Source organism: Haemaphysalis longicornis, unplaced genomic scaffold (assembly GCF_048455015.1).
Source record: "Haemaphysalis longicornis isolate Haplotype H1 unplaced genomic scaffold, Haemaphysalis longicornis Haplotype H1 scaffold_1, whole genome shotgun sequence".
NCBI lineage: Eukaryota > Metazoa > Arthropoda > Arachnida > Ixodida > Ixodidae > Haemaphysalis > Haemaphysalis longicornis.
The window spans coordinates 247,320,768-247,339,469 of record NW_027526203.1 but is presented as its reverse complement, the minus strand read 5'-3'; the positions used below and the strand labels follow the sequence as shown (position 1 = coordinate 247,339,469).

The window sequence follows — 18,702 nt, the reverse complement described above, 5'->3', positions numbered from 1 at the left end:
CCCGTGAAGTTTGAGTGGCGCTGGCTACCGCCCTCGAGCGTCAGATACAGTTGTGGTAAATATAAATACCCCAGAAAGCGAAGGAGTACACAGTCGCCCAGATAGCCGAATTGGTAAGGCATTCGAGATCTAATCGAAAGGCGTGGGTTCGGTCCCCACTCTGGGCGCGTGTTTTTATTTCATCCTTTTTCTTTCTCACGAATTAATAAAAAAAAGTAACGTCACTAAGGGTAAAAAATTGGCTAACCATTCCCCTATGCCTTCTTTGGCATTGTAGACTGCCGGCATTTCTTTCTGTATTTCCTAACGAGCCCCTCATTTCCAAACCTTATTATCGTGCAAAAGCTTAGCGAGAGCCTCGGTTCTGGCAGCCTTGATGCCAAGGTAGCATAAGAGGGTTCCCCGCCAGTTGACCCGCTCATGACAGGCTGTAGACGTTTGAGTCACGCCCCGGGGGTTGAAAAGAAGGTCCCCTTCTCCCCGTGTAGTCTGAGTGGCGCTGGCTACCGCCCTCGAGCGTCAGATACAGTTGTGGTAAATATAAATACCCCAGAAAGCGAAGGAGAACACAGTCGCCCAGATAGCCGAATTGGTAAGGCATTCGAGATCTAATCGAAAGGCGTGGGTTCGGTCCCCACTCTGGGCGCGTGTTTTTCTTTCTTTCTTTCTTTCTCACGTATTAATAAAAAAAAAAGTAACGTCACTAAGGGTAAAAAATTGTCTAACCATTCCCCTATGCCTTCTTTGGCATTGTAGACTGCCGGCATTTCTTTCTGTATTTACTAACGAGCCCCTCATTTCCAAACCGTATTATCGTGCAAAAGCTTAGCGAGGGCCTCGGTTCTGGCAGCCTTGATGCCAAGGTAGTATAAGAGGGTTCCCCGCCAGTTGACCCGCTCATGACAGGCTGTAGACGTTTGAGTCACGCCCCGGGGGTTGAAAAGAAGGTCCCCTTCTCCCCGTGTAGTCTGAGTGGCGCTGGCTACCACCCTCGAGCGTCAGATACAGTTGTGGTAAATATAAATACCCCAGAAAGCGAAGGAGAACACAGTCGCCCAGATAGCCGAATTGGTAAGGCATTCGAGATCCAATCGAAAGGCGTGGGTTCGGTCCCCACTCTGGGCGCGTGTTTTTCTTTCTTTCTTTCTTTCTCACGTATTAATAAAAAAAAAGTAACGTCACTAAGGGTAAAAAATTGTCTAACCATTCCCCTATGCCTTCTTTGGCATTGTAGATTGCCGGCATTTCTTTCTGTATATCCTAACGAGCCCCTCATTTCCAAAACTTATTATCGTGCAAAAGCTTAGCGAGGGCCTCGGTTCTGGCACCTTGATGCCAAGGTAGCATAAGAGGGTTACCCGCCAGTTGACCCGCTCATGACAGGCTGTAGACGTTTGAGTCACGCCCCGGGGGATGAAAAGAAGGTCCCCTTCTCCCCGTGTAGTCTGAGTGGCGCTGGCTACCGCCCTCGAGCGTCAGATACAGTTGTGGTAAATATAAATTCCCCAGAAAGCGAAGGAGAACACAGTCGCCCAGATAGCCGAATTGGTAAGGCATTCGAGATCTAATCGAAAGGCGTGGGTTCGGTCCCCACTCTGGGCGCGTGTTTTTCTTTCTTTCTTTCTTTCTCACGTATTAATAAAAAAAGTAACGTCACTAAGGGTAAAAAATTGTCTAACCATTCCCCTATGCCTTCTTTGGCATTGTAGACTGCCGGCATTTCTTTCTGTATTTCCTAACGAGCCCTTCATTTCCAAACCTTATTATCGTGCAAAAGCTTAGCGAGGGCCTCGGTTCTGGCAGCTTTGATGCCAAGGTAGCATAAGAGGGTTCCCCGCCAGTTGACCCGCCCATGACAGGCTGTAGACGTTTGAGTCTCGCCCCGGGGGTTGAAAAGAAGGTCCCCTTCTCCCCGTGTAGTCTGAGTGGCGCTGGCTACCACCCTCGAGCGTCAGATACAGTTGTGGTAAATATAAATACCCCAGAAAGCAAAGGAGAACACAGTCGCCCAGATAGCCGAATTGGTAAGGCGTTCGAGATCTAATCGAAAGACGTGGGTTCGGTCCCCACTCTGGGCGCGTGTTTTTCTTTCTTTCTTTATTTCTCACGTATTAATAAAAAAAAGTAACGTCACTAAGGGTAAAAAATTGTCTAACCATTCCCCTATGCCTTCTTTGGCATTGTAGACTGCCGGCATTTCTTTCTGTATTTCCTAACGAGCCCTTCATTTCCAAACCTTATTATCGTGCAAAAGCTTAGCAAGGGGGCCTCGGTTCTGGCAGCCTTGATGCCAAGGTAGCATAAGAGGGTTCCCCGCCAGTTGACCCGCTCATGACAGGCTGTAGACGTTTGAGTCACGCCCCGGGGGTTGAAAAGAAGGTCCCCTTCTACCCGTGTAGTTTGAGTGGCGCTGGCTACCGCCCTCGAGCGTCAGATACAGTTGTGGTAAATATAAATACCCCAGAAAGCGAAGGAGAACACAGTCGCCCAGATAGCCGAATTGGTAAGGCATTCGAGATCTAATCGAAAGGCGTGGGTTCGGTCCCCACTCTGGGCGCGTGTTTTTATTTCATCCTTTTTCTTTCTCACGTATTAATAAAAAAAAGTAACGTCACTAAGGGTAAAAAATTGGCTAACCATTCCCCTATGCCTTCTTTGGCATTGTAGACTGCCGGCATTTCTTTCTGTATTTCCTAACGAGCCCCTCATTTCCAAACCTTATTATCGTGCAAAAGCTTAGCGAGAGCCTCGGTTCTGGCAGCCTTGATGCCAAGGTAGCATAAGAGGGTTCCCCGCCAGTTGACCCGCTCATGACAGGCTGTAGACGTTTGAGTCACGCCCCGGGGGTTGAAAAGAAGGTCCCCTTCTCCCCGTGTAGTCTGAGTGGCGCTGGCTACCGCCCTCGAGCGTCAGATACAGTTGTGGTAAATATAAATATCCCAGAAAGCGAAGGAGAACACAGTCGCCCAGATAGCCGAATTGGTAAGGCATTCGAGATCTAATCGAAAGGCGTGGGTTCGGTCCCCACTCTGGGCGCGTGTTTTTCTTTCTTTCTTTCTTTCTCACGTATTAATAAAAAAAAAAGTAACGTCACTAAGGGTAAAAAATTGTCTAACCATTCCCCTATGCCTTCTTTGGCATTGTAGACTGCCGGCATTTCTTTCTGTATTTACTAACGAGCCCCTCATTTCCAAACCTTATTATCGTGCAAAAGCTTAGCGAGGGCCTCGGTTCTGGCAGCCTTGATGCCAAGGTAGTATAAGAGGGTTACCCGCCAGTTGACCCGCTCATGACAGGCTGTAGACGTTTGAGTCACGCCCCGGGGGTTGAAAAGAAGGTCCCCTTCTCCCCGTGTAGTCTGAGTGGCGCTGGCTACCGCCCTCGAGCGTCAGATACAGTTGTGGTAAATATAAATTCCCCAGAAAGCGAAGGAGAACACAGTCGCCCAGATAGCCGAATTGGTAAGGCATTCGAGATCTAATCGAAAGGCGTGGGTTCGGTCCCCACTCTGGGCGCGTGTTTTTCTTTCTTTCTTTCTTTCTCACGTATTAATAAAAAAAAAGTAACGTCACTAAGGGTAAAAAATTGTCTAACCATTCCCCTATGCCTTCTTTGGCATTGTAGACTGCCGGCATTTCTTTCTGTATTTCCTAACGAGCCCCTCATTTCCAAACCTTATTATCGTGCCAAAGCTTAGCGAGGGCCTCGGTTCTGGCAGCCTTGATGCCAAAATAGCATAAGAGGGTTCCCCGCCAGTTGACCCGCTCATGACAGGCTGTAGACGTTTGAGTCACGCCCCGGGGGTTGAAAAGAAGGTCCCCTTCTCCCAGTGTAGTCTGAGTGGCGCTGGCTACCACCCTCGAGCGTCAGATACAGTTGTGGTAAATATAAATACCCCAGAAAGCGAAGGAGAACACAGTCGCCCAGATAGCCGAATTGGTAAGGCATTCGAGATCTAATCGAAAGGCGTGGGTTCGGTCCCCACTCTGGGCGCGTGTTTTTCTTTCTTTCTTTCTTTCTCACGTATTAATAAAAAAAAAGTAACGTCACTAAGGGTAAAAAATTGTCTAACCATTCCCCTATGCCTTCTTTGGCATTGTAGACTGCCGGCATTTCTTTCTGTATTTCCTAACGAGCCCCTCATTTCCAAACCTTATTATCGTGCAAAAGCTTAGCGAGGGCCTCGGTTCTGGCAGCCTTGATGCCAAGGTAGCATAAGAGGGTTCCCCGCCAGTTGACCCGCTCATGACAGGCTGTAGACGTTTGAGTCACGCCCCGGGGGTTGAAAAGAAGGTCCCCTTCTCCCAGTGTAGTCTGAGTGGCGCTGGCTACCACCCTCGAGCGTCAGATACAGTTGTGGTAAATATAAATACCCCAGAAAGCGAAGGAGAACACAGTCGCCCAGATAGCCGAATTGGTAAGGCATTCGAGATCCAATCGAAAGGCGTGGGTTCGGTCCCCACTCTGGGCGCGTGTTTTTCTTTCTTTCTTTCTTTCTCACGTATTAATAAACAAAAAAGTAACGTCACTAAGGGTAAAAAATTGTCTAACCATTCCCCTATGCCTTCTTTGGCATTGTAGACTGCCGGCATTTCTTTCTGTATTTCCTAACGAGCCCCTCATTTCCAAACCTTATTATCGTGCAAAAGCTTAGCGAGGGCCTCGGTTCTGGAAGCCTTGATGCCAAGGTAGCATAAGAGGGTTCCCCGCCAGTTGACCCGCTCATGACAGGCTGTAGACGTTTGAGTCACGCCCCGGGGGTTGAAAAGAAGGTCCCCTTCTCCCCGTGTAGTCTGAGTGGCGCTGGCTACCGCCCTCGAGCGTCAGATACAGTTGTGGTAAATATAAATACCCCAGAAAGCGAAGGAGAACACAGTCGCCCAGATAGCCGAATTGGTAAGGCATTCGAGATCCAATCGAAAGGCGTGGGTTCGGTCCCCACTCTGGGCGCGTGTTTTTCTTTCTTTCTTTCTTTCTCACGTATTAATAAAAAAAAGTAACGTCACTAAGGGTAAAAAATTGTCTAACCATTCCCCTATGCCTTCTTTGGCATTGTAGACTGCCGGCATTTCTTTCTGTATTTCCTAACGAGCCCCTCATTTCCAAAACTTATTATCGTGCAAAAGCTTAGCGAGGGCCTCGGTTCTGGCAGCCTTGATGCCAAGGTAGCATAAGAGGGTTCCCCGCCAGTTAACCCGCTCATGACAGGCTGTAGACGTTTGAGTCACGCCCCGGGGGTGGAAAAGAAGGTCCCCTTCTCCCCGTGTAGTCTGAGTGGCGCTGGCTACCGCCCTCGAGCGTCAGATACAGTTGTGGTAAATATAAATACCCCAGAAAGCGAAGGAGAACACAGTCGCCCAGATAGCCGAATTGGTAAGGCATTCGAGATCTAATCGAAAGGCGTGGGTTCGGTCCCCACTCTGGCAGGTGTTTTTCTTTCTTTCTTTCTTTCTCAAGTATTAATAAAATAAAAGATACGTCACTAAGGGTAAAAAATTGTCTAACCATTCCCCTATGCCTTCTTTGGCATTGTAGACTGCCGGCATTTCTTTCTGTATTTCCTAACGAGCCCCTCATTTCCAAACCTTATTATCGTGCAAAAGCTTAGCGAGGGCCTCGGTTCTGGCAGCCTTGATGCCAAGGTAGCATAAGAGGGTTCCCCGCCAGTTGACCCGCCCATGACAGGCTGTAGACGTTTGAGTCTCGCCCCGGGGGTTGAAAAGAAGGTCCCCTTCTCCCCGTGTAGTCTGAGTGGCGCTGGCTACCACCCTCGAGCGTCAGATACAGTTGTGTTAAATATAAATACCCCAGAAAGCAAAGGAGAACACAGTCGCCCAGATAGCCGAATTGGTAAGGCGTTCGAGATCTAATCGAAAGGCGTGGGTTCGGTCCCCACTCTGGGCGCGTGTTTTTCTTTCTTTCTTTATTTCTCACGTATTAATAAAAAAAAAGTAACGTCACTAAGGGTAAAAAATTGTCTAACCATTCCCCTATGCCTTCTTTGGCATTGTAGACTGCCGGCATTTCTTTCTGTATTTCCTAACGTGCCCTTCATTTCCAAACCTTATTATCGTGCAAAAGCTTAGCGAGGGCCTCGGTTCTGGCAGCCTTGATGCCAAGGTAGCATAAGAGGGTTCCCCGCCAGTTGACCCGCTCATGACAGGCTGTAGACGTTTGAGTCACGCCCCGGGGGTTGAAAAGAAGGTCCCCTTCTACCCGTGTAGTTTGAGTGGCGCTGGCTACCGCCCTCGAGCGTCAGATACAGTTGTGGTAAATATAAATACCCCAGAAAGCGAAGGAGAACACAGTCGCCCAGATAGCCGAATTGGTAAGGCATTCGAGATCTAATCGAAAGGCGTGGGTTCGGTCCCCACTCTGGGCGCGTGTTTTTATTTCATCCTTTTTCTTTCTCACGTATTAATAAAAAAAAGTAACGTCACTAAGGGTAAAAAATTGGCTAACCATTCCCCTATGCCTTCTTTGGCATTGTATACTGCCGGCATTTCTTTCTGTATTTCCTAACGAGCCCCTCATTTCCAAACCTTATTATCGTGCAAAAGCTTAGCGAGGGCCTCGGTTCTGGCAGCCTTGATGCCAAGGTAGCATAAGAGGGTTCCCCGCCAGTTGACCCGCTCATGACAGGCTGTAGACGTTTGAGTCACGCCCCGGGGGTTGAAAAGAAGGTCCCCTTCTCCCCGTGTAGTCTGAGTGGCGCTGGCTACCGCCCTCGAGCGTCAGATACAGTTATGGTAAATATAAATACCCCAGAAAGCGAAGGAGAACACAGTCGCCCAGATAGCCGAATTGGTAAGGCATTCGAGATCTAATCGAAAGGCGTGGGTTCGGTCCCCACTCTGGGCGCGTGTTTTTCTTTCTTTCTTTCTTTCTTTCTTTCTCATGTATTATAAAAAAAAAGTAACGTCACTAAGGGTAAAAAATTGTCTAACCATTCCCCTATGCCTTCTTTGGCATTGTAGACTGCCGGCATTTCTTTCTGTATTTCCTAACGAGCCCCTCATTTCCAAACCTTATTATCGTGCAAAAGCTTAGCGAGGGCCTGGGTTCTGGCAGCCTTGATGCCAAGGTAGCATAAGAGGGTTCCCCGCCAGTTGACCCGCTCATGACAGGGTGTAGACGTTTGAGTCACGCCCCGGGGGTTGAAAAGAAGGTCCCCTTCTCCCCGTGTAGTCTGAGTGGCGCTGGCTACCGCCCTCGAGCGTCAGATACAGTTGTGGTAAATATAAATACCCCAGAAAGCGAAGGAGAACACAGTCGCCCAGATAGCCGAATTGGTAAGGCATTCGAGATCCAATCGAAAGGCGTGGGTTCGGTCCCCACTCTGGGCGCGTGTTTTTCTTTCTTTCTTTCTTTCTCACGTATTAATAAAAAAAAGTAACGTCACTAAGGGTAAAAAATTGTCTAACCATTCCCCTATGCCTTCTTTGGCATTGTAGACTGCCGGCATTTCTTTCTGTATTTCCTAACGAGCCCCTCATTTCCAAACCTTATTATCGTGCAAAAGCTTAGCGAGGGCCTGGGTTCTGGCAGCCTTGATGCCAAGGTAGCATAAGAGGGTTCCCCGCCAGTTGACCCGCTCATGACAGGCTGTAGACGTTTCAGTCACGCCCCGGGGGTTGAAAAGAAGGTACCCTTCTCCCCGTGTAGTCTGAGTGGCGCTGGCTACCGCCCTCGAGCGTCAGATACAGTTGTGGTAAATATAAATACCCCAGAAAGCGAAGGAGAACACAGTCGCCCAGATAGCCGAATTGGTAAGGCATTCGAGATCTAATCGAAAGGCGTGGGTTCGGTCCCCACACTGGGCGCGTGTTTTTCTTTCTTTCTTTCTTTCTCACGTATTAATAAAAAAAAGTAACGTCACTAAGGGTAAAAAATTGTCTAACCATTCCCCTATGCCTTCTTTGGCATTGTAGACTGCCGGAATTTCTTTCTGTATTTCCTAACGAGCCCCTCATTTCCAAACCTTATTATCGTGCAAAAGCTTAGCGAGGGCCTCGGTTCTGGCAGCCTTGATGCCAAGGTAGCATAAGAGGGTTCCCCGCCAGTTGACCCGCTCATGAGAGGCTGTAGACGTTTGAGTCACGCCCCGGGGGTTGAAAAGAAGGTCCCCTTCTCCCCGTGTAGTCTGAGTGGCGCTGGCTACCGCCCTCGAGCGTCAGATACAGTTGTGGTAAATATAAATACCCCAGAAAGCGAAGAACACAGTCGCCCAGATAGCCGAATTGGTAAGGCATTCGAGATCTAATCGAAAGGCGTGGGTTCGGTCCCCACTCTGGGCTCGTGTTTTTCTTTCTTTCTTTCTTTCTCACGTATTAATAAAAAAAAGTAACGTCACTAAGGGTAAAAAATTGTCTAACCATTCCCCTATGCCTTCTTTGGCATTGTAGACTGCCGGCATTTCTTTCTGTATTTCCTAACGAGCCCTTCATTTCCAAATCTTATTATCGTGCAAAAGCTTAGCGAGGGCCTCGGTTCTGGCAGCCTTGATGCCAAGGTAGCATAAGAGGGTTCCCCGCCAGTTGACCCGCTCATGACAGGCTGTAGACGTTTGAGTCACGCCCCGTGGGTTGAAAAGAAGGTCCCCTTCTACCCGTGTAGTTTCAGTGGCGCTGGCTACCGCCCTCGAGCGTCAGATACAGTTGTGGTAAATATAAATACCCCAGAAAGCGAAGGAGAACACAGTAGCCCAGATAGCCGAATTGGTAAGGCATTCGAGATCTAATCGAAAGGCGTGGGTTCGGTCCCCACTCTGGGCGCGTGTTTTTCTTTCTTTCTTTCTTTCTCACGTATTAATAAAAAAAAAGTAACGTCACTAAGGGTAAAAAATTGTCTAACCATTCCCCTATGCCTTCTTTGGCATTGTAGACTGCCGGCATTTCTTTCTGTATTTCCTAACGAGCCCCTCATTTCCAAACCTTATTATCGTGCAAAAGCTTAGCGAGGGCCTCGGTTCTGGCAGCCTTGATGCCAAGGTAGCATAAGAGGGTTCCCCGCCAGTTGACCCGCTCATGACAGGCTGTAGACGTTTGAGTCACGCCCCGGGGGTTGAAAAGAAGGTCCCCTTCTCCCCGTGTAGTCTGAGTGGCGCTGGCTACCGCCCTCGAGCGTCAGATACAGTTGTGGTAAATATAAATACCCCAGAAAGCGAAGGAGAACACAGTCGCCCAGATAGCCGAATTGGTAAGGCATTCGAGATCTAATCGAAAGGCGTGGGTTCGGTCCCCACTCTGGGCGCGTGTTTTTCTTTCTTTCTTTCTTTCTCACGTATTAATAAAAAAAACGTAACGTCACTAAGGGTAAAAAATTGTCTAACCATTCCCCTATGCCTTCTTTGGCATTGTAGACTGCCGGCATTTCTTTCTGTATTTCCTAACGAGCCCCTCATTTCCAAACCTTATTATCGTGCAAAAGCTTAGCGAGGGCCTCGGTTCTGGCAGCCTTGATGCCAAGGTAGCATAAGAGGGTTCCCCGCCAGTTGACCCGCTCATGACAGGCTGTAGACGTTTGAGTCACGCCCCGGGGGTTGAAAAGAAGGTCCCCTTCTCCCCGTGTAGTCTGAGTGGCGCTGGCTACCGCCCTCGAGCGTCAGATACAGTTGTGGTAAATATAAATACCCCAGAAAGCGAAGAACACAGTCGCCCAGATAGCCGAATTGGTAAGGCATTCGAGATCTAATCGAAAGGCGTGGGTTCGGTCCCCACTCTGGGCGCGTGTTTTTCTTTCTTTCTTTCTTTCTCACGTATTATAAAAAAAAGTAACGTCACTAAGGGTAAAAAATTGTCTAACCATTCCCCTATGCCTTCTTTGGCATTGTATACTGCCGGCATTTCTTTCTGTATTTCCTAACGAGCCCCTCATTTCCAAACCTTATTATCGTGCAAAAGCTTAGCGAGGGCCTCGGTTCTGGCAGCCTTGATGCCAAGGTAGCATAAGAGGGTTCCCCGCCAGTTGACCCGCTCATGACAGGCTGTAGACGTTTGAGTCACGCCCCGGGGGTTGAAAAGAAGGTCCCCTTCTCCCCGTGTAGTCTGAGTGGCGCTGGCTACCGCCCTCGAGCGTCAGATACAGTTGTGGTAAATATAAGTACCCCAGAAAGCAAAGGAGAACACAGTCGCCCAGATAGCCGAATTGGTAAGGCATTCGAGATCTAATCGAAAGGCGTGGGTTCGGTCCCCACTCTGGGCGCGTGTTTTTCTTTCTTTCTTTCTTTCTCACGTATAATTAAAAAAAAAGTAACGTCACTAAGGGTAAAAAATAATCTAACCATTCCCCTATGCCTTCTTTGGCATTGTAGACTGCCGGTATTTCTTTCTGTATTTCCTAACGAGCCCCTCATTTCCAAACCTTATTATCGTGCAAAAGCTTAGCGAGGGCCTCGGTTCTGGCAGCCTTGATGCCAAGGTAGCATAAGAGGGTTCCTCGCCAGTTGACCCGCTCATGACAGGCTGTAGACGTTTGAGTCACGCCCCGGGGGATGAAAAGAAGGTCCCCTTCTCCCCGTGTAGTCTGAGTGGCGCTGGCTACCGCCCTCGAGCGTCAGATACAGTTGTGGTAAATATAAATACCCCAGAAAGCGAAGGAGAACACAGTCGCCCAGATAGCCGAATTGGTAAGGCATTCGAGATCTAATCGAAAGGCGTGGGTTCGGTCCCCACTCTGGGCGCGTGTTTTTCTTTCTTTCTTTCTCACGTATTAATAAAAAAAAAGTAACGTCACTAAGGGTAAAAAATTGTCTAACCATTCCCCTATGCCTTCTTTGGCATTGTAGACTGGCGGCATTTCTTTCTGTATTTCCTAACGAGCCCCTCATTTCCAAACCTTATTATCGTGCAAAAGCTTAGCGAGGGCCTCGGTTCTGGCAGCCTTGATGCCAAGGTAGCATAAGAGAGTTCCCCGCCAGTTGACCCGCTCATGACAGGCTGTAGACGTTTGAGTCACGCCCCGGGGGTTGAAAAGAAGGTCCCCTTCTCCCCGTGTAGTCTGAGTGGCGCTGGCTACCGCCCTCGAGCGTGAGATACAGTTGTGGTAAATATAAATACCCCAGAAAGCAAAGGAGAACACAGTCGCCCAGATAGCCGAATTGGTAAGGCGTTCGAGATCTAATCGAAAGGCGTGGGTTCGGTCCCCACTCTGGGCGCGTGTTTTTCTTTCTTTCTTTCTTTCTCACGTATTAATAAAAAAAAAGTAACGTCACTAAGGGTAAAAAATTGTCTAACCATTCCCCTATGCCTTCTTTGGCATTGTAGACTGCCGGCATTTCTTTCTGTATTTCCTAACGAGCCCTTCATTTCCAAACCTTATTATCGTGCAAAAGCTTAGCGAGGGCCTCGGTTCTGGCAGCCTTGATGCCAAGGTAGCATAAGAGGGTTCCCCGCCAGTTGACCCGCTCATGACAGGCTGTAGACGTTTGAGTCACGCCCCGGGGGTTGAAAAGAAGGTTCCCTTCTCCCCGTGTAGTCTGAGTGGCGCTGGCTACCGCCCTCGAGCGTCAGATACAGTTGTGGTAAATATAAATACCCCAGAAAGCGAAGAACACAGTCGCCCAGATAGCCGAATTGGTAAGGCATTCGAAATCTAATCGAAAGGCGTGGGTTCGGTCCCCACTCTGGGCGCGTGTTTTTCTTTCTTTCTTTCTTTCTCACGTATTAATAAAAAAAGTAACGTCACTAAGGGTAAAAAATTGTCTAACCATTCCCCTATGCCTTCTTTGGCATTGTATACTGCCGGCATTTCTTTCTGTATTTCCTAACGAGCGCCTCATTTCCAAACCTTATTATCGTGCAAAAGCTTAGCGAGGGCCTCGGTTCTGGCAGCCTTGATGCCAAGGTAGCATAAGAGGGTTCCCCGCCAGTTGACCCGCTCATGACAGGCTGTAGACGTTTGAGTCACGCCCCGGGGGTTGAAAAGAAGGTCCCCTTCTCCCCGTGTAGTCTGAGTGGCGCTGGCTACCGCTCTCGAGCGTCAGATACAGTTGTGTTAAATATAAATACCCCAGAAAGCAAAGGAGAACACAGTCGCCCAGATAGCCGAATTGGTAAGGCATTCGAGATCTAATCGAAAGGCGTGGGTTCGGTCCCCACTCTGGGCGCGTGTTTTTCTTTCTTTCTTTCTCACGTATTAATAAAAAAAAGTAACGTCACTAAGGGTAAAAAATTGTCTAACCATTCCCCTATGCCTTCTTTGGCATTGTAGACTGCCGGCATTTCTTTCTGCATTTCCTAACGAGCCCCTCATTTCCAAACCTTATTATCGTGCAAAAGCTAAGCGAGGGCCTGGGTTCTGGCAGCCTTGATGCCAAGGTAGCATAAGAGGGTTCCCCGCCAGTTGACCCGCTCATGACAGGCTGTAGACGTTTGAGTCACGCCCCGGGGGTTGAAAAGAAGGTCCCCTTCTCCCCGTGTAGTCTGAGTGGCGCTGGCTACCGCCCTTGAGCGTCAGATACAGTTGTGGTAAATATAAATACCCCAGAAAGCGAAGGAGAACACAGTCGCTCAGATAGCCGAATTGGTAAGGCATTCGAGATCTAATCGAAAGGCGTGGGTTCGGTCCCCACTCTGGGCGCGTGTTTTTCTTTCTTTCTCACGTATTAATAATAAAAAAGTAACGTCACTAAGGGTAAAAAATTGTCTAACCATTCCCCTATGCCTTCTTTGGCATTGTAGACTGCCGGCATTTCTTTCTGTATTTCCTAACGAGCCCCTCATTTCCAAACCTTATTATCGTGCAAAAGCTTAGCGAGGGCCTCGGTTCTGGCAGCCTTGATGCCAAGGTAGCATAAGAGGGTTCCCCGCCAGTTGACCCGCTCATGACAGGCTGTAGACGTTTGAGTCACGCCCCGGGGGTTGAAAAGAAGGTCCCCTTCTCCCCGTGTAGTCTGAGTGGCGCTGGCTACCGCCCTCGAGCGTCAGATACAGTTGTGGTAAATATAAATACCCCAGAAAGCAAAGGAGAACACAGTCGCCCAGATAGCCGAATTGGTAAGGCGTTCGAGATCTAATCGAAAGGCGTGGGTTCGGTCCCCACTCTGGGCGCGTGTTTCTCTTTCTTTCTTTCTTTCTCACGTATTAATAAAAAAAAAGTAACGTCACTAAGGGTAAAAAATTGTCTAACCATTCCCCTATGCCTTCTTTGGCATTGTAGACTGCCGGCATTTCTTTCTGTATTTCCTGACGAGCCCTTCATTTCCAAACCTTATTATCGTGCAAAAGCTTAGCGAGGGCCTCGGTTCTGGCAGCCTTGATGCCAAGGTAGCATAAGAGGGTTCCCCGCCAGTTGACCCGCTCATGACAGGCTGTAGACGTTTGAGTCACGCCCCGGGGGTTGAAAAGAAGGTCCCCTTCTACCCGTGAAGTTTGAGTGGCGCTGGCTACCGCCCTCGAGCGTCAGATACAGTTGTGGTAAATATAAATACCCCAGAAAGCGAAGGAGTACACAGTCGCCCAGATAGCCGAATTGGTAAGGCATTCGAGATCTAATCGAAAGGCGTGGGTTCGGTCCCCACTCTGGGCGCGTGTTTTTATTTCATCCTTTTTCTTTCTCACGAATTAATAAAAAAAAGTAACGTCACTAAGGGTAAAAAATTGGCTAACCATTCCCCTATGCCTTCTTTGGCATTGTAGACTGCCGGCATTTCTTTCTGTATTTCCTAACGAGCCCCTCATTTCCAAACCTTATTATCGTGCAAAAGCTTAGCGAGAGCCTCGGTTCTGGCAGCCTTGATGCCAAGGTAGCATAAGAGGGTTCCCCGCCAGTTGACCCGCTCATGACAGGCTGTAGACGTTTGAGTCACGCCCCGGGGGTTGAAAAGAAGGTCCCCTTCTCCCCGTGTAGTCTGAGTGGCGCTGGCTACCGCCCTCGAGCGTCAGATACAGTTGTGGTAAATATAAATACCCCAGAAAGCGAAGGAGAACACAGTCGCCCAGATAGCCGAATTGGTAAGGCATTCGAGATCTAATCGAAAGGCGTGGGTTCGGTCCCCACTCTGGGCGCGTGTTTTTCTTTCTTTCTTTCTTTCTCACGTATTAATAAAAAAAAAAGTAACGTCACTAAGGGTAAAAAATTGTCTAACCATTCCCCTATGCCTTCTTCGGCATTGTAGACTGCCGGCATTTCTTTCTGTATTTACTAACGAGCCCCTCATTTCCAAACCGTATTATCGTGCAAAAGCTTAGCGAGGGCCTCGGTTCTGGCAGCCTTGATGCCAAGGTAGTATAAGAGGGTTCCCCGCCAGTTGACCCGCTCATGACAGGCTGTAGACGTTTGAGTCACGCCCCGGGGGTTGAAAAGAAGGTCCCCTTCTCCCCGTGTAGTCTGAGTGGCGCTGGCTACCGCCCTCGAGCGTCAGATACAGTTGTGGTAAATATAAATACCCCAGAAAGCGAAGGAGAACACAGTCGCCCAGATAGCCGAATTGGTAAGGCATTCGAGATCCAATCGAAAGGCGTGGGTTCGGTCCCCACTCTGGGCGCGTGTTTTTCTTTCTTTCTTTCTTTCTCACGTATTAATAAAAAAAAAGTAACGTCACTAAGGGTAAAAAATTGTCTAACCATTCCCCTATGCCTTCTTTGGCATTGTAGATTGCCGGCATTTCTTTCTGTATATCCTAACGAGCCCCTCATTTCCAAAACTTATTATCGTGCAAAAGCTTAGCGAGGGCCTCGGTTCTGGCACCTTGATGCCAAGGTAGCATAAGAGGGTTACCCGCCAGTTGACCCGCTCATGACAGGCTGTAGACGTTTGAGTCACGCCCCGGGGGATGAAAAGAAGGTCCCCTTCTCCCCGTGTAGTCTGAGTGGCGCTGGCTACCGCCCTCGAGCGTCAGATACAGTTGTGGTAAATATAAATTCCCCAGAAAGCGAAGGAGAACACAGTCGCCCAGATAGCCGAATTGGTAAGGCATTCGAGATCTAATCGAAAGGCGTGGGTTCGGTCCCCACTCTGGGCGCGTGTTTTTCTTTCTTTCTTTCTTTCTCACGTATTAATAAAAAAAGTAACGTCACTAAGGGTAAAAAATTGTCTAACCATTCCCCTATGCCTTCTTTGGCATTGTAGACTGCCGGCATTTCTTTCTGTATTTCCTAACGAGCCCCTCATTTCCAAACCTTATTATCGTGCAAAAGCTTAGCGAGGGCCTCGGTTCTGGCAGCCTTGATGCCAAGGTAGCATAAGAGGGTTCCCCACCAGTTGACCCGCCCATGACAGGCTGTAGACGTTTGAGTCTCGCCCCGGGGGTTGAAAAGAAGGTCCCCTTCTCCCCGTGTAGTCTGAGTGGCGCTGGCTACCACCCTCGAGCGTCAGATACAGTTGTGGTAAATATAAATACCCCAGAAAGCAAAGGAGAACACAGTCGCCCAGATAGCCGAATTGGTAAGGCGTTCGAGATCTAATCGAAAGACGTGGGTTCGGTCCCCACTCTGGGCGCGTGTTTTTCTTTCTTTCTTTATTTCTCACGTATTAATAAAAAAAAGTAACGTCACTAAGGGTAAAAAATTGTCTAACCATTCCCCTATGCCTTCTTTGGCATTGTAGACTGCCGGCATTTCTTTCTGTATTTCCTAACGAGCCCTTCATTTCCAAACCTTATTATCGTGCAAAAGCTTAGCGAGGGCCTCGGTTCTGGCAGCCTTGATGCCAAGGTAGCATAAGAGGGTTCCCCGCCAGTTGACCCGCTCATGACAGGCTGTAGACGTTTGAGTCACGCCCCGGGGGTTGAAAAGAAGGTCCCCTTCTACCCGTGTAGTTTGAGTGGCGCTGGCTACCGCCCTCGAGCGTCAGATACAGTTGTGGTAAATATAAATACCCCAGAAAGCGAAGGAGAACACAGTCGCCCAGATAGCCGAATTGGTAAGGCATTCGAGATCTAATCGAAAGGCGTGGGTTCGGTCCCCACTCTGGGCGCGTGTTTTTATTTCATCCTTTTTCTTTCTCACGTATTAATAAAAAAAAGTAACGTCACTAAGGGTAAAAAATTGGCTAACCATTCCCCTATGCCTTCTTTGGCATTGTAGACTGCCGGCATTTCTTTCTGTATTTCCTAACGAGCCCCTCATTTCCAAACCTTATTATCGTGCAAAAGCTTAGCGAGAGCCTCGGTTCTGGCAGCCTTGATGCCAAGGTAGCATAAGAGGGTTCCCCGCCAGTTGACCCGCTCATGACAGGCTGTAGACGTTTGAGTCACGCCCCGGGGGTTGAAAAGAAGGTCCCCTTCTCCCCGTGTAGTCTGAGTGGCGCTGGCTACCGCCCTCGAGCGTCAGATACAGTTGTGGTAAATATAAATACCCCAGAAAGCGAAGGAGAACACAGTCGCCCAGATAGCCGAATTGGTAAGGCATTCGAGATCTAATCGAAAGGCGTGGGTTCGGTCCCCACTCTGGGCGCGTGTTTTTCTTTCTTTCTTTCTTTCTCACGTATTAATAAAAAAAAAAGTAACGTCACTAAGGGTAAAAAATTGTCTAACCATTCCCCTATGCCTTCTTTGGCATTGTAGACTGCCGGCATTTCTTTCTGTATTTACTAACGAGCCCCTCATTTCCAAACCTTATTATCGTGCAAAAGCTTAGCGAGGGCCTCGGTTCTGGCAGCCTTGATGCCAAGGTAGTATAAGAGGGTTACCCGCCAGTTGACCCGCTCATGACAGGCTGTAGACGTTTGAGTCACGCCCCGGGGGTTGAAAAGAAGGTCCCCTTCTCCCCGTGTAGTCTGAGTGGCGCTGGCTACCGCCCTCGAGCGTCAGATACAGTTGTGGTAAATATAAATTCCCCAGAAAGCGAAGGAGAACACAGTCGCCCAGATAGCCGAATTGGTAAGGCATTCGAGATCTAATCGAAAGGCGTGGGTTCGGTCCCCACTCTGGGCGCGTGTTTTTCTTTCTTTCTTTCTTTCTCACGTATTAATAAAAAAAAAGTAACGTCACTAAGGGTAAAAAATTGTCTAACCATTCCCCTATGCCTTCTTTGGCATTGTAGACTGCCGGCATTTCTTTCTGTATTTCCTAACGAGCCCCTCATTCCCAAACCTTATTATCGTGCCAAAGCTTAGCGAGGGCCTCGGTTCTGGCAGCCTTGATGCCAAAATAGCATAAGAGGGTTCCCCGCCAGTTGACCCGCTCATGACAGGCTGTAGACGTTTGAGTCACGCCCCGGGGGTTGAAAAGAAGGTCCCCTTCTCCCAGTGTAGTCTGAGTGGCGCTGGCTACCACCCTCGAGCGTCAGATACAGTTGTGGTAAATATAAATACCCCAGAAAGCGAAGGAGAACACAGTCGCCCAGATAGCCGAATTGGTAAGGCATTCGAGATCTAATCGAAAGGCGTGGCTTCGGTCCCCACTCTGGGCGCGTGTTTTTCTTTCTTTCTTTCTTTCTCACGTATTAATAAAAAAAAAGTAACGTCACTAAGGGTAAAAAATTGTCTAACCATTCCCCTATGCCTTCTTTGGCATTGTAGACTGCCGGCATTTCTTTCTGTATTTCCTAACGAGCCCCTCATTTCCAAACCTTATTATCGTGCAAAAGCTTAGCGAGGGCCTCGGTTCTGGCAGCCTTGATGCCAAGGTAGCATAAGAGGGTTCCCCGCCAGTTGACCCGCTCATGACAGGCTGTAGACGTTTGAGTCACGCCCCGGGGGTTGAAAAGAAGGTCCCCTTCTCCCAGTGTAGTCTGAGTGGCGCTGGCTACCACCCTCGAGCGTCAGATACTGTTGTGGTAAATATAAATACCCCAGAAAGCGAAGGAGAACACAGTCGCCCAGATAGCCGAATTGGTAAGGCATTCGAGATCCAATCGAAAGGCGTGGGTTCGGTCCCCACTCTGGGCGCGTGTTTTTCTTTCTTTCTTTCTTTCTCACGTATTAATAAACAAAAAAGTAACGTCACTAAGGGTAAAAAATTGTCTAACCATTCCCCTATGCCTTCTTTGGCATTGTAGACTGCCGGCATTTCTTTCTGTATTTCCTAACGAGCCCCTCATTTCCAAACCTTATTATCGTGCAAAAGCTTAGCGAGGGCCTCGGTTCTGGAAGCCTTGATGCCAAGGTAGCATAAGAGGGTTCCCCGCCAGTTGACCCGCTCATGACAGGCTGTAGACGTTTGAGTCACGCCCCGGGGGTTGAAAAGAAGGTCCCCTTCTCCCCGTGTAGTCTGAGTGGCGCTGGCTACCGCCCTCGAGCGTCAGATACAGTTGTGGTAAATATAAATACCCCAGAAAGCGAAGGAGAACACAGTCGCCCAGATAGCCGAATTGGTAAGGCATTCGAGATCCAATCGAAAGGCGTGGGTTCGGTCCCCACTCTGGGCGCGTGTTTTTCTTTCTTTCTTTCTTTCTCACGTATTAATAAAAAAAAGTAACGTCACTAAGGGTAAAAAATTGTCTAACCATTCCCCTATGCCTTCTTTGGCATTGTAGACTGCCGGCATTTCTTTCAGTATTTCCTAACGAGCCCCTCATTTCCAAAACTTATTATCGTGCAAAAGCTTAGCGAGGGCCTCGGTTCTGGCAGCCTTGATGCCAAGGTAGCATAAGAGGGTTCCCCGCCAGTTAACCCGCTCATGACAGGCTGTAGACGTTTCAGTCACGCCCCGGGGGTTGAAAAGAAGGTCCCCTTCTCCCCGTGTAGTCTGAGTGGCGCTGGCTACCGCCCTCGAGCGTCAGATACAGTTGTGGTAAATATAAATACCCCAGAAAGCGAAGG

At 48.8% G+C, this 18,702-nt stretch overlaps 1 protein-coding gene and 10 non-coding genes across 12 annotated transcripts in view; all 11 read left to right on the top strand.

The window, feature by feature from the left end:
- Positions 1-18,702, top strand: part of LOC144143603 (argininosuccinate synthase-like) — a 200,824-nt gene that overhangs the window by 58,579 nt on the left and 123,543 nt on the right. The gene's annotated exons all lie outside the window — the stretch shown is intronic.
- On the top strand, positions 1,054-1,125 carry Trnag-ucc (transfer RNA glycine (anticodon UCC)). Its single transcript has one exon. It is a non-coding gene; the product is annotated as a tRNA-Gly (tRNA).
- Trnag-ucc (transfer RNA glycine (anticodon UCC)) lies at positions 4,400-4,471 on the top strand. Its single transcript has one exon. It is a non-coding gene; the product is annotated as a tRNA-Gly (tRNA).
- Positions 4,879-4,950, top strand: Trnag-ucc (transfer RNA glycine (anticodon UCC)). Its single transcript has one exon. It is a non-coding gene; the product is annotated as a tRNA-Gly (tRNA).
- Positions 5,833-5,904, top strand: Trnar-ucu (transfer RNA arginine (anticodon UCU)). The gene has a single exon. It is a non-coding gene; the product is annotated as a tRNA-Arg (tRNA).
- On the top strand, positions 7,275-7,346 carry Trnag-ucc (transfer RNA glycine (anticodon UCC)). The gene has a single exon. It is a non-coding gene; the product is annotated as a tRNA-Gly (tRNA).
- On the top strand, positions 11,084-11,155 carry Trnar-ucu (transfer RNA arginine (anticodon UCU)). Its single transcript has one exon. It is a non-coding gene; the product is annotated as a tRNA-Arg (tRNA).
- Positions 12,978-13,049, top strand: Trnar-ucu (transfer RNA arginine (anticodon UCU)). Its single transcript has one exon. It is a non-coding gene; the product is annotated as a tRNA-Arg (tRNA).
- On the top strand, positions 14,414-14,485 carry Trnag-ucc (transfer RNA glycine (anticodon UCC)). Its single transcript has one exon. It is a non-coding gene; the product is annotated as a tRNA-Gly (tRNA).
- Trnag-ucc (transfer RNA glycine (anticodon UCC)) lies at positions 17,758-17,829 on the top strand. Its single transcript has one exon. It is a non-coding gene; the product is annotated as a tRNA-Gly (tRNA).
- Positions 18,237-18,308, top strand: Trnag-ucc (transfer RNA glycine (anticodon UCC)). The gene has a single exon. It is a non-coding gene; the product is annotated as a tRNA-Gly (tRNA).